The sequence below is a fragment of the Oncorhynchus tshawytscha genome, linkage group LG10 (assembly GCF_018296145.1).
Source record: "Oncorhynchus tshawytscha isolate Ot180627B linkage group LG10, Otsh_v2.0, whole genome shotgun sequence".
Classification (NCBI taxonomy): Eukaryota; Metazoa; Chordata; class Actinopteri; order Salmoniformes; family Salmonidae; genus Oncorhynchus; species Oncorhynchus tshawytscha.
Window position 1 is genome coordinate 8,915,182 of NC_056438.1, and position 12,500 is coordinate 8,927,681.

Here is a 12,500-nt window from a genome sequence, read left to right on the forward strand (position 1 = left end):
TCCTGACTCTCTCCATCCTTGTCTCTGTCTCTCTCTCTCTCTCTCTCTCTCTCTTCTAGTGTTGCACGGTATACCAGTACCACGGTAATATCATGGTATCAAAACATCATAATACTATGGAGTACTGTAGCACCATTTCATATGATACTACCAACTTTTTCAGCTCTACCGATCTCAAGAACCTGCTGGCGCCTTTTATCAAATGTTTATAAAGTCCATTTTTTAAATAATAAATTCAGTTGAATTTAAACAACAGCCACTAGTCTGTTGTGTGAGCCGGTCCAATGATATCCACTTCACATTCATATCATGTGTGGCAGCTGTAATCAGCCAGCCGCATCCCCTACCAGCCCTCACTCACCACATTCTCTCAGCATCTCCTACCAGCACTCACTCACCACATTCTCTCAGCATCTCCTACCAGCCTTCACTCACCTGCTTCTCTCAGCATCTCCTACCAGCCCTCACTCACCACATTCTCTCAGCATCTCCTACCAGCACTCACTCACCACATTCTCTCAGCATCTCCTACCAGCCCACACTCACCACATTCTCTCAGCATCTCCTACCAGCCCTCACTCACCTGCTTCTCTCAGCATCTCCTACCAGCCCTCACTCACCTGCTTCTCTCAGCATCTCCTACCAGTCCTCACTCACCTGCTTCTCTCAGCATCTCCTACCAGCCCTCACTCACCTGCTTCTCTCAGCACCTCCTACCAGCCTTCACTCACCTGCTTCTCTCAGCATCTCCTACCAGCCCTCACTCACCTGCTTCTCTCAGCATCTCCTACCAGTCCTCACCTGCTTCTCTCAGCACCTCCTACCAGCCTTCACTCACCTGCTTCTCTCAGCATCTCCTACCAGTCCTCACCTGCTTCTCTCAGCACCTCCTACCAGCCTTCACTCACCTGCTTCTCTCAGCATCTCCTACCAGCCTTCACTCACCTGCTTCTCTCAGCATCTCCTACCAGCCTTCACTCACCTGTTTCTCTCAGCATCTCCTACCAGCCCTCACTCACCTGCTTCTCTCAGCATCTCCTACCAGCCCTCACTCACCTGCTTCTCTCAGCATCTCCTACCAGCCCTCACTCACCTGCTTCTCTCAGGATCTCCTACCAGCCTTCACTCACCTGCTTCTCTCAGCATCTCCTACCAGCCCTCACCTGCTTCTCTCAGCACCTCCTACCAGCCTTCACTCACCTGCTTCTCTCAGCATCTCCTACCAGCCCTCACCTGCTTCTCTCAGCACCTCCTACCAGCCTTCACTCACCTGCTTCATACAGATCATTATGCAGTGTTTATTCCTTCCTCCCATTCCTCCAGTCAAAGTAGACCTTTTCAAGTATTAGCGATATAAGCCATTTTATTTAGTATTCTATTCTATTATACTGTATTCTATTATACTGTAGAATTAACATTGGTAAAACGTTGGTATCGTGATATTGTATGATACCGGTATTGTATCGTTGGTATCGTGATATTGTATGATACCGGTATTGTATCGTTGGTATCGTGATATTGTATCATTGGTACAACGTTGGTATCAAGATATTGTATGATACCGGTATTGTATCATTGGTATCGTGATATTGTATGATACCGGTATTGTATCATTGGTATCGTGATATTGTATGATAGTGGTATTGTATCGTTGATAAATTGTTGGTATTGTGATATTGTATGATACCGGTATTGTATCCTTGGTAAAACGTTGGTATTGTGATATTGTATGATAGTGGTATTGTATCGTTGGTAAAACGTTGGTATCGTGATATTGTATGATAGCGGTATTGTATCGTTGGTATCGTGATATTGTATGATAGTGGTATTGTATCGTTGGTAAAACGTTGGTATCGTGATATTGTATGATACCGGTAGTGTATCGTTGGTATCGTGATATTGTATGATCGTTGGTATCGTGATATTGTATGATACCGGTAGTGTATCGTTGGTATCGTGATATTGTATGATACTGGTATTGTATCGTTGGTAAAACGTTGGTATCGTGACAACACTACTCTCTTTGCTCCACCCCTCCTCTCTCTCTCTCTCTCTCTGTCTCTCCAACAGAATGAACTAAATAACCCTTCATGTTGACCCCTTGTTAAACGGCAGCCATTTTTCAGTTCAGTGTTATTATCCAGTCTCTCTCTTCATGGCTCCTTTGTGCCATTAGCCCCAAGGCACAATTCACTCTGATGACTGTGAGGTTCTCTTTCCTGTCGCTGCCTCGTGTGGTGAATCTCTCAGTAAGAGGACTCAAAGGTTTCTTCTTAGAAACGATCAATGATCTATTCATCTTTTCAGAGAAGATTACCCCCCTCCCTGCTTTTATGACATGCATGGACACACGCTCTCACACACACACACTCACACACACACACACACACACACACACACACACACACACACACACACACACACACACACACACACACACACCTTCATTCTTGTTGAGCAACTTCAACCGGACAGTGTTGAGTGCTGTTCATCGATCACTCGATCGTATTTTCAAAAGGTTGAAAAGTCTACAGTTTTTAGAATGTGTTATTTTCGCGTGCATGCTGTTAGACAGTTGAGTCTACACACACACAACACACACACATACACACACAACACACACATACACACACAACACATACACACAACACACACACATTCTGTTTGGTAGAGGAAGCTTTTGCATGTCATAAAAGCAGGCTGAGAGTTGTTCTTCCTCCTATCCAGACGGAGATGGGAGGATGTTGTGGTGGATGAGCACTTAAAGTTCTCTAACGCAAAATAGAGAGGAAAGGACTGATGGAGAGAGGGAGGGAGAGAGAGAGAGATGCTATTTAGAAAGGCCGCCGAAGGCAGACCTGGCTCTCAAGAGAAGACAGGCTATGTGCACACTGCCAACAAAATGAGGTGGAAACTGAGCTTCCTAACCTCCTTCCAAATGTATGACCATGTTTGAGACACATATATCCCTCAGATTACACAGATCCACAATGATTTTGAAAACAAATCATTTTTGACAGCAGCAAGATGTGTGACCTGTTGCCACAAGAAAAGGGTAACCAGTGAAGAACAAACGACATTGTAAATACAACATATATGTACAGTACATATATATGTAAAGTTTGGACACACCTACTCATTTAAGGGTTATTCTTCATTTTTACTATTTTCTACATAGAATAGAATAATAATACTTTTTTGGTTACTGCATGACTCCATATATGTTATTTCATAGTTTTGTTGTCTTCATTCACTCTTCATCCTCTACATCCTCTCTTCATCCTCTACATCCTCTCTACATCCTCTCTTCATCCTTTCTACATCCTCTACATCCTCTACATCCTCTCTACATCCTCTCTTCATCCTCTCTACATCCTCTCTTCATCCTTTATACATCCTCTACATCCTCTTCATCCTCTACATCCTCTCTTCATCCTCTACATCCTCTCTTTATCCTCTACATCCTCTACATCCTCTCTTCATCCTCTCTACATCCTCGCTACATCCTCTACATCCTCTCTTTATCCTCTACATCCTCTCTTCATCCTCTCTACATCCTCTCTACATCCTCTCTACATCCTCTCTACATCCTCTCTACATTCTCTACACCCTCTTCATCCTCTCTACATCCTCTTCATTCTCTCTACATCCTCTTCATCCTCCACATCCTCTATATCCTCTCTTCATCCTATCTACATCCTCTCTACATTCTCTTCATCCTCTCTACATCCTCTACATCCTCTTCATCCTCTACATCCTCTCTTCATCCTCTATACATCCTCTACATCCTCTTCATCCTCTACATCCTCTCTTCATTCTCTACATCCTCTACATCCTCTACATCCTCTCTACATCCTCTCTTCATCCTCTCTTCATCCTCTCTACATCCTCTTCATCCTCTACATCCTCTCTTCATCCTCTCTACATCCTCTTCATCCTCTACATCCTCTACATCCTCTCTACATCCTCTACATCCTCTCTACATCCTCTCTTCATCCTCTTCATCCTCTCTACATCCTCTTCATCCTCTACATCCTCTTCATCCTCTCTACATCCTCTTCATCCTCTTCATCCTCTCTACATCCTCTCTTCATCCTCTCTACATCCTCTTCATCCTCTACATCCTCTCTACATCCTCTCTCATCCTCTTCATCCTCTCTTCCTCTACATCCTCTTCAGCCGCTACATCCTCTTCATCCTCTACATCCTCTCTACATCCTCTCTTCATCCTCTCTACATCCTCTCTTCATCCTCTATACATCCTCTACATCCTCTACATCCTCTACATCCTCTCTACATCCTCTCTTTATCCTCTACATCCTCTCTACATCCTCTCTACATCCTCTCTTCATCCTCTCTACATCCTCTCTACATCCTCTACATCCTCTCTACATCCTCTCTACATCCTCTACATCCTCTCTTCATCCTCTCTACATCCTCTCTTCATCCTCTCTACATCCTCTCTTCATCCTTTATACATCCTCTACATCCTCTTCATCCTCTACATCCTCTCTTCATCCTCTACATCCTCTCTTTATCCTCTACATCCTCTACATCCTCTCTTCATCCTCTCTACATCCTCGCTACATCCTCTACATCCTCTCTTTATCCTCTACATCCTCTCTTCATCCTCTCTACATCCTCTCTACATCCTCTTCATTCTCTCTACATCCTCTTCATCCTCCACATCCTCTATATCCTCTCTTCATCCTATCTACATCCTCTCTACATTCTCTTCATCCTCTCTACATCCTCTACATCCTCTACATCCTCTCTTCATCCTCTATACATCCTCTACATCCTCTTCATCCTCTACATCCTCTCTTCATTCTCTACATCCTCTACATCCTCTACATCCTCTCTACATCCTCTCTTCATCCTCTCTTCATCCTCTCTACATCCTCTTCATCCTCTACATCCTCTCTTCATCCTCTCTACATCCTCTTCATCCTCTACATCCTCTACATCCTCTCTACATCCTCTACATCCTCTCTACATCCTCTCTTCATCCTCTTCATCCTCTCTACATCCTCTTCATCCTCTACATCCTCTTCATCCTCTCTGACATCCTCTACATCCTCTTCATCCTCTTCATCCTCTCTACATCCTCTTCATCCTCTATACATCCTCTTCTCCTCTACATCCTCTCTACATCCTCTCTACATCCTCTTCATCCTCTCTACATCCTCTTCAGCCGCTACATCCTCTTCATCCTCTACATCCTCTCTACATCCTCTCTTCATCCTCTCTACATCCTCTCTTCATCCTCTATACATCCTCTACATCCTCTACATCCTTCTACATCCTCTCTTTATCCTCTGTCCATCTCCCCACATCCTCTCTACATCCTCTCTTCATCCTCTCTTCATCCTCTCTACATCCTCTCTACATCCTCTACATCCTCTCTACATCCTCTTTCAGAATCCTCCTCTCATCCTCTCTTCATCCTCTATACATCCTCTACATCCTCTACATCCTCTCTACATCCTCTCTTTATCCTCTATCCTCTCTACATCCTCTCTACATCCTTCTTCATCCTCTCTACATCCTCTCTACATCCTCTACATCCTCTCTACATCCTCTCTACATCCTCTCTACATCCTCTACATCCTCTCTACATCCTCTCTTCATCCTCTCTACATCCTCTCTTCATCCTCTATACATCCTCTACATCCTCTACATCCTCTCTACATCCTCTCTACATCCTCTCTACATCCTCTCTACATCCTCTCTACATCCTCTCTTCATCCTCTCTACATCCTCTCTTCATCCTCTTCATCCTCTCTACATCCTCTTCATCCTCTACATCCTCTTCATCCTCTCTACATCCTCTTCCTCTTCATCCTCTTCATCCTCTCTACATCCTCTTCATCCTCTCTACATCCTCTTCATCCTCTACATCCTCTCTACATCCTCTCTACATCCTCTTCATCCTCTCTACATCCTCTTGACATCCTCTTCAGCCGCTACATCCTCTTCATCCTCTACATCCTCTCTACATCCTCTCTTCATCCTCTCTGTACATCCTCTTTCATCCTCTATACATCCTCTACATCCTCTACATCCTCTCTTTCCTCTACATCCTCTCTACATCCTCTCTACATCCTCTCTACATCCTCTTCATCCTCTCTACATCCTCTCTACATCATCCTCTCTACATCCTCTCTTCATCCTCTCTACATCCTCTCTTCATCCTCTATACATCCTCTACATCCTCTACATCCTCTCTACATCCTCTCTTTATCCTCTACATCCTCTCTACATCCTCTCTACATCCTCTCTTCATCCTCTCTACATCCTCTCTACATCCTCTACATCCTCTCTACATCCTCTCTACATCCTCTCTACATTCTCTACACCCTCTTCATCCTCTCTACATCCTCTCTTCATCCTCTCTTCATCCTCTACATCCTCTCTACATCCTCTCTACATCCTCTTCATCCTCTCTACATTCTCTACACCCTCTTCATCCTCTCTACATCCTCTTCATCCTCTCTACATCCTCTACATCCTCTCTACATCCTCTACATCCTCTACATCCTCTTCATCCTCTCTACATCCTCTTCATCCTCTCTTCATCCTCTCTACATCCTCTCTACATCCTCTCTACATCCTCTACATCCTCTTCATCCTCTCTACATCCTCTTCATCCTCTCTTCATCCTCTCTTCATCCTCTACATCCTCTCTTCATCCTCTACATCCTCTCTACATCCTCTACATCCTCTCTTCATCCTCTCTACATCCTCTCAACATCCTCTACATCCTCTCTACATCCTCTCTACATCCTCTACATCCTCTCTACATTCTCTACACCTTCTTCATCCTCTACATCCTCTTCATCCTCTCTACATTCTCTACACCCTCTTCATCCTCTCTACATCCTCTACATTCTCTACACCCTCTTCATCCTCTCTACATCCTCTACATCCTCTCTACATCCTCTACATCCTCTCTACATCCTCTACATCCTCTTCATCCTCTCTACATCCTCTTCATCCTCTCTACATTCTCTACACCCTCTTCATCCTCTCTACATCCTCTCTACATCCTCTCTTTCTCTACACCCTCTTCATCCTCTCTACATCCTCTCTTCATCCTCTACATCCTCTCTACATCCTCTCTACATCCTCTCTACATTCTCTACACCCTCTTCATCCTCTCTACATCCTCTCTTCATCCTCTCTTCATCCTCTACATCCTCTCTACATCCTCTCTCATCCTCTTCATCCTCTCTACATTCTCTACATCCCTCTTCATCCTCTCTACATCCTCTACATCCTCTCTTCATCCTCTCTACATCTCCTCTATCCTCTCTACATCCTCTACATCCTCTTCATCCTCTCTACATCCTCTTCATCCTCTCTACATCCTCTACATCCTCTACATCCTCTTCATCCTCTCTACATCCTCTTCATCCTCTCTTCATCCTCTCTACATCCTCTCTTCATCCTCTCTTCATCCTCTTCATCCTCTCTACATCCTCTCTACATCCTCTTCATCCTCTCTACATCCTCTCTTCATCCTCTACATCCTCTCTTCATCCTCTACATCCTCTCTACATCCTCTACATCCTCTCTTCATCCTCTCTACATCCTCTCAACATCCTCTACATCCTCTCAACATCCTCTACATCCTCTCTACATCCTCTCTACATCCTCTACATCCTCTCTACATCCTCTCTACATCCTCTACACCTTCTTCATCCTCTCTACATCCTCTTCATCCTCTCTACATTCTCTACACCCTCTTCATCCTCTCTACATCCTCTCTACATTCTCTACACCCTCTTCATCCTCTCTACATCCTCTCTTCATCCTCTCTTCATCCTCTACATCCTCTCTACATCCTCTCAACATCCTCTTCATCCTCTCTACATTCTCTACACCCTCTTCATCCTCTCTACATCCTCTACATCCTCTCTACATCCTCTACATCCTCTTCATCCTCTCTACATCCTCTTCATCCTCTCTACATTCTCTACACCCTCTTCATCCTCTCTACATCCTCTCTACATTCTCTACACCCTCTTCATCCTCTCTACATCCTCTCTTCATCCTCTCTTCATCCTCTACATCCTCTCTACATCCTCTCTACATCCTCTTCATCCTCTCTACATCCTCTACATCCTCTTCATCCTCTCTACATCCTCTTCATCCTCTCTTCATCCTCTCTACATCCTCTCTACATCCTCTACATCCTCTCTACATCCTCTCTACATTCTCTACACCCTCTTCATCCTCTCTACATTCTCTACACCCTCTTCATCCTCTCTACATCCTCTTCATCCTCTCTACATTCTCTACACCCTCTTCATCCTCTACATCCTCTTCATCCTCTCTTCATCCTCTCTACATCCTCTCTACACCCTCTTCATCCTCTCTTCATCCTCTCTTCATCCTCTATATCCTCTCTACATCCTCTCCATCCTCTCTTCATCCTCTCTACATCCTCTCTACATCCTCTCTTCATCCTCTCTACACCCTCTTCATCCTCTCTACATCCTCTACATTCTCTACATCCTCTTCATCCTCTCTACATTCTCTACACCCTCTTCATCCTCTCTACATCCTCTTCATCCTCTACATCCTCTACATCCTCTCTACATCCTCTCTACATCCTCTCTACATCCTCTACATCCTCTTCATCCTCTCTACATCCTCTCATCCTCTCTACATTCTCTACACCCTCTTCATCCTCTACATCCTCTTCATCCTCTCTACATTCTCTACACCCTCTTCATCCTCTCTACATCCTCTCTACATTCTCTACACCCTCTTCATCCTCTACATCCTCTCTACATCCTCTCTACATTCTCTACACCCTCTTCATCCTCTCTACATTCTCTACACCCTCTTCATCCTCTCTACATCCTCCCTACATCCTCTTCATCCTCTCTACATCCTCTACACTTGCCATCACCCACACACACACGCACGCACGCATGCACGCGCGCGCGCACACACACACACACACACACACACACACACACACACACAGGTGTACTAATTGTAGATCATGCCTATTGATCTTTAACTGTATTGATTAGGCCTAGTACATAAACAGAAGTGATGACAGGCAGTATTGGGAACCTCCTGTTGTTATTGCGTCGTTGTGGTTCAATAAAGATGTTGCTTGTCAATCATCAATCAATCAGTTGTCGATACATTTATGCAGCCCTTTTCACAGACATCTATTTGTTTGCGGTAGTGCCTATTCAGCAATCTGGGCACAACCCATTTAACCCCTAAAGAGCAAACAGAGAAAATCAGATTCCTGTGATGCATCCCAGCTGGCGCCCTACCCTTCTATAAAGGACACTTCTTTTTGACCACAGCCCTATAGACCTTGCTTGTGCAGGAATCGGGTGCCATTTGGGACGTAGCCCGTCAGACGTGTGGGTACATATAATATAGTATGTGTGTGTCCTCTAGTCAGCACCTCTGTCACGGTCGATCCTGACAAGAGGAGCGCTTTCGAAGGGATATACGACATGTGTGAATCCGTAGGGAGGGTCAACGACATAGGCTTGCATCTCAAATGGCACCTTTCACGTGTCCCAAATCTGGCACCCTGTTCCCTATTTTTGACACCTTGCTTGTGTCCCTAATCTGGCACCCTGTTCCCTATTTTTGGCACCCTGCTCGTGTCCCAAATCTGGCACCCGGTTCCCTATTTTTGGCACCCTGCTCATGTCCCAAATTTGGCACCCTGTTCCCTATTTTTGGCGCCCTATTCCCTATAGAGCCCCTGGTTAAAAGTAGTGCACTACTATAGGGTACTATTTAAGATTCCACCAGTATCCCCTATTCTATACATTAGGGCTCTCACAGGGCTCTTGTAGACTAACATTAGAAGAGACACACACAGACGTTTCAGAAGGCTATTAGACTTGTCGATCGGGTAGGGAGAGTCACATTAGTCAATGACATAGTGCACCTCTTTTGGGCCAGAAACACGCATAGGGATTTCTCATATGGTCTCTAGCCCATACTTTCCTGTTGCCCTGAGTAAGGTGTGTGTGTGTGTGTGTGTGTGTGGGGGGGGAGCACTGAGTGCAGATACATTATGGTAGCCCGTCAATCAGTGTCGTAGCAGGCTAAGTCCCCAACACACACAAACACACACACACACACCTAAATATTGAATGCCTCTCTGTAGAGAATACATGGAAGAGAGAGAGAAGGGGGGCCAGAGATAGGGAGGGGGAGAGAGAGAGAGGGGGGGGCAGAGATAGGGAGGAGGAGAGAGAGAAGGGGGGGGCAGAGATAGGGAGGGGCAGAGATAGGGAGGGGGAGAGAGAAGGGGGGCAGAGATAGGGAGGGGGAGAGAGAGGGGAGGGAGGGGGAGAGAGAGAAGGGAGGGAGGGGGAGAGAGAGAAGGGAGGGGGAGAGAGAGAAGGGGGGAAGAGAGGGAGGGGAGAGAGAGAAGGGGGGACAGAGATAGGGAGGGGGAGAGAGAGAAGGGAGGGGGAGAGAGAGGGGGGCAGAGATAGGGAGGAGGAGAGAGAAGGGGGGCAGAGATAGGGAGGGGGAGAGAGAGAAGGGAGGAGAGAGAGAAGGGGGCAGAGATAGGGAGGGGGAGAGGGAGGGGGGGAGAGATAGGGAGGGGGAGAGAGAGATAGGGAGGGGGAGAGAGAGAAGGGGGCAGAGATAGGGAGGGGGAGAGAGAGATAGGGGGGAGAGAGAGAACGGGGGAGAGAGAGAAGGGGGCAGAGATAGGGAGGAGGAGAGAGAGAAGGGGGCAGAGATAGGGAGGGGAGAGAGAGAGGGGCAGAGATAGGGGGGAGAGAGAGATAGGGAGGGGGGAGAGAGAGATAGGGAGGGGGAGAGAGAATGGGGGGAGAGAGAGAAGGGGGCAGAGATAGGGAGGAGGAGAGAGAGAGGGGGGGGCAGAGATAGGGAGGGGGAGAGAGAGAGATAGGGAGGGGGAGAGAGAGAAGGGAGGGGGGGAGAGAGAGAGAGAAGGGGGCAGAGATAGGGAGGAGGAGAGAGAGAAGGAGGAGGCAGAGATAAGGAGAAGGGGGGCAGGAGAGAGAAGGGGGGCAGAGATAGGGAAAGAGAGAAGGGGGTGAGAGGAAAAGAGAAACCAGAATGGAGAACTGAACGAGAGAAAAGGGAAATTGGACGGGAGAACTTACCTGTCAGACCTGTATGTACCTGGGTATTGCTCTCTACAGAATATCAGTCTCAAACTGCATCTTATGTCCTATGTAGTGCACTGCTTTCAGCCAGAGGAGCACAGCACTATGTAGGGAATAGAGTGCTGTTTGAGAGGATGGAAGACACTGCCTAGTACTAAATGGCTATTATAAACTGGGTGGTTCGAGCCCTGAATGCTGATTGGCTGACAGCCGTGTTATATCAGACCGCGGGTATGACAAAACATTTATTTTTACTGCTCTGTTTACATTGGTAACAAGTTTATAATATCAATAAGGCACCTCGGGAGGTTTGCGGTATATGGCCAATATACCCCAGCTAAGGGCTGTGTCCAGGCACTCCGCGTTGTGTCGTGCCTACGTCGTGGTTTCTTGGCCGTAATGTAAGTCAGTCTTTTGGAGACTCTTCAGTGTTGTTGGCCATTCTCTATAGTACACTATATCCTGTATGATCATCTCCATGGTGATTTCTGAACACTCTGTTGGCTAACTCAACTCATGCTCTGTTGGCTAACTCAACTCATGCTCTGTTGGCTAACTCAACTCATGCTCTGTTGGCTAACTCAACTCATGCTCTGTTGGCTAACTCAACTCATGCTCTGTTGGCTAACTCAACTCATGCTCTGTTGGCTAACTCAACTCATGCTCTGTTGGCTAACTCAACTCATGCTAACTCAACTCATGCTCTGTTGGCTAACTCAACTCATGCTCTGTTGGCTAACTCAACTCATGCTCTGTTGGCTAACTCAACTCATGCTCTGTTGGCTAACTCAACTCATGCTCTGTTGACTAACTCAACTCATGCTCTGTTGGCTAACTCAACTCATGCTCTGTTGGCTAACTCAACTCATGCTCAGTTGGCTAACTCAACTCCTGTTTGGGCTGCAAAAGCTGGGCTTTATTGCCCTCTAGTTGTTAGGCGATGCAAGTGCTAAATCTGCTTTAAACAGAGCCCTGAAAACGACCTGCAGGAGATAGATACTGTTCTCTATCTATTGTTCTATTCATCCCTCCCCTCTCTCTCTTTCTCTCCCCCCCGTCTCCATCCCTCTCTTTTCTCTCCCCCATCTCCATATTTCTCCCTCTCCTCTTTCATGCCCCCTCTCATCTCTGTTGGCTAACTCAACTCATGCTCTTTGGCTAACCATCTCCATCCTCTCTTTTCTCTCCCCCATCTCCATATTTCCCCCTCTCTCTTTCTCTCCCCCGTTTCCATCCCCCTCTTTCTCTCCCCGTCTCCATCCCTCTCTCTTCTCTCCCCGCCCTCATATTCACCCCTCTCTAGATCTTTCTCTCCCCCATCTCCATTTTCTATTCATCTTTCTCTCCCCGTCTCCATCC

General features: G+C 46.3%; 1 protein-coding gene across 2 annotated transcripts in view; it reads left to right on the top strand.

The window, feature by feature from the left end:
• The window catches only part of LOC112260955 (meiosis 1 associated protein), an 82,699-nt gene that overhangs the window by 41,363 nt on the left and 28,836 nt on the right, over positions 1-12,500 (top strand). The gene's annotated exons all lie outside the window — the stretch shown is intronic.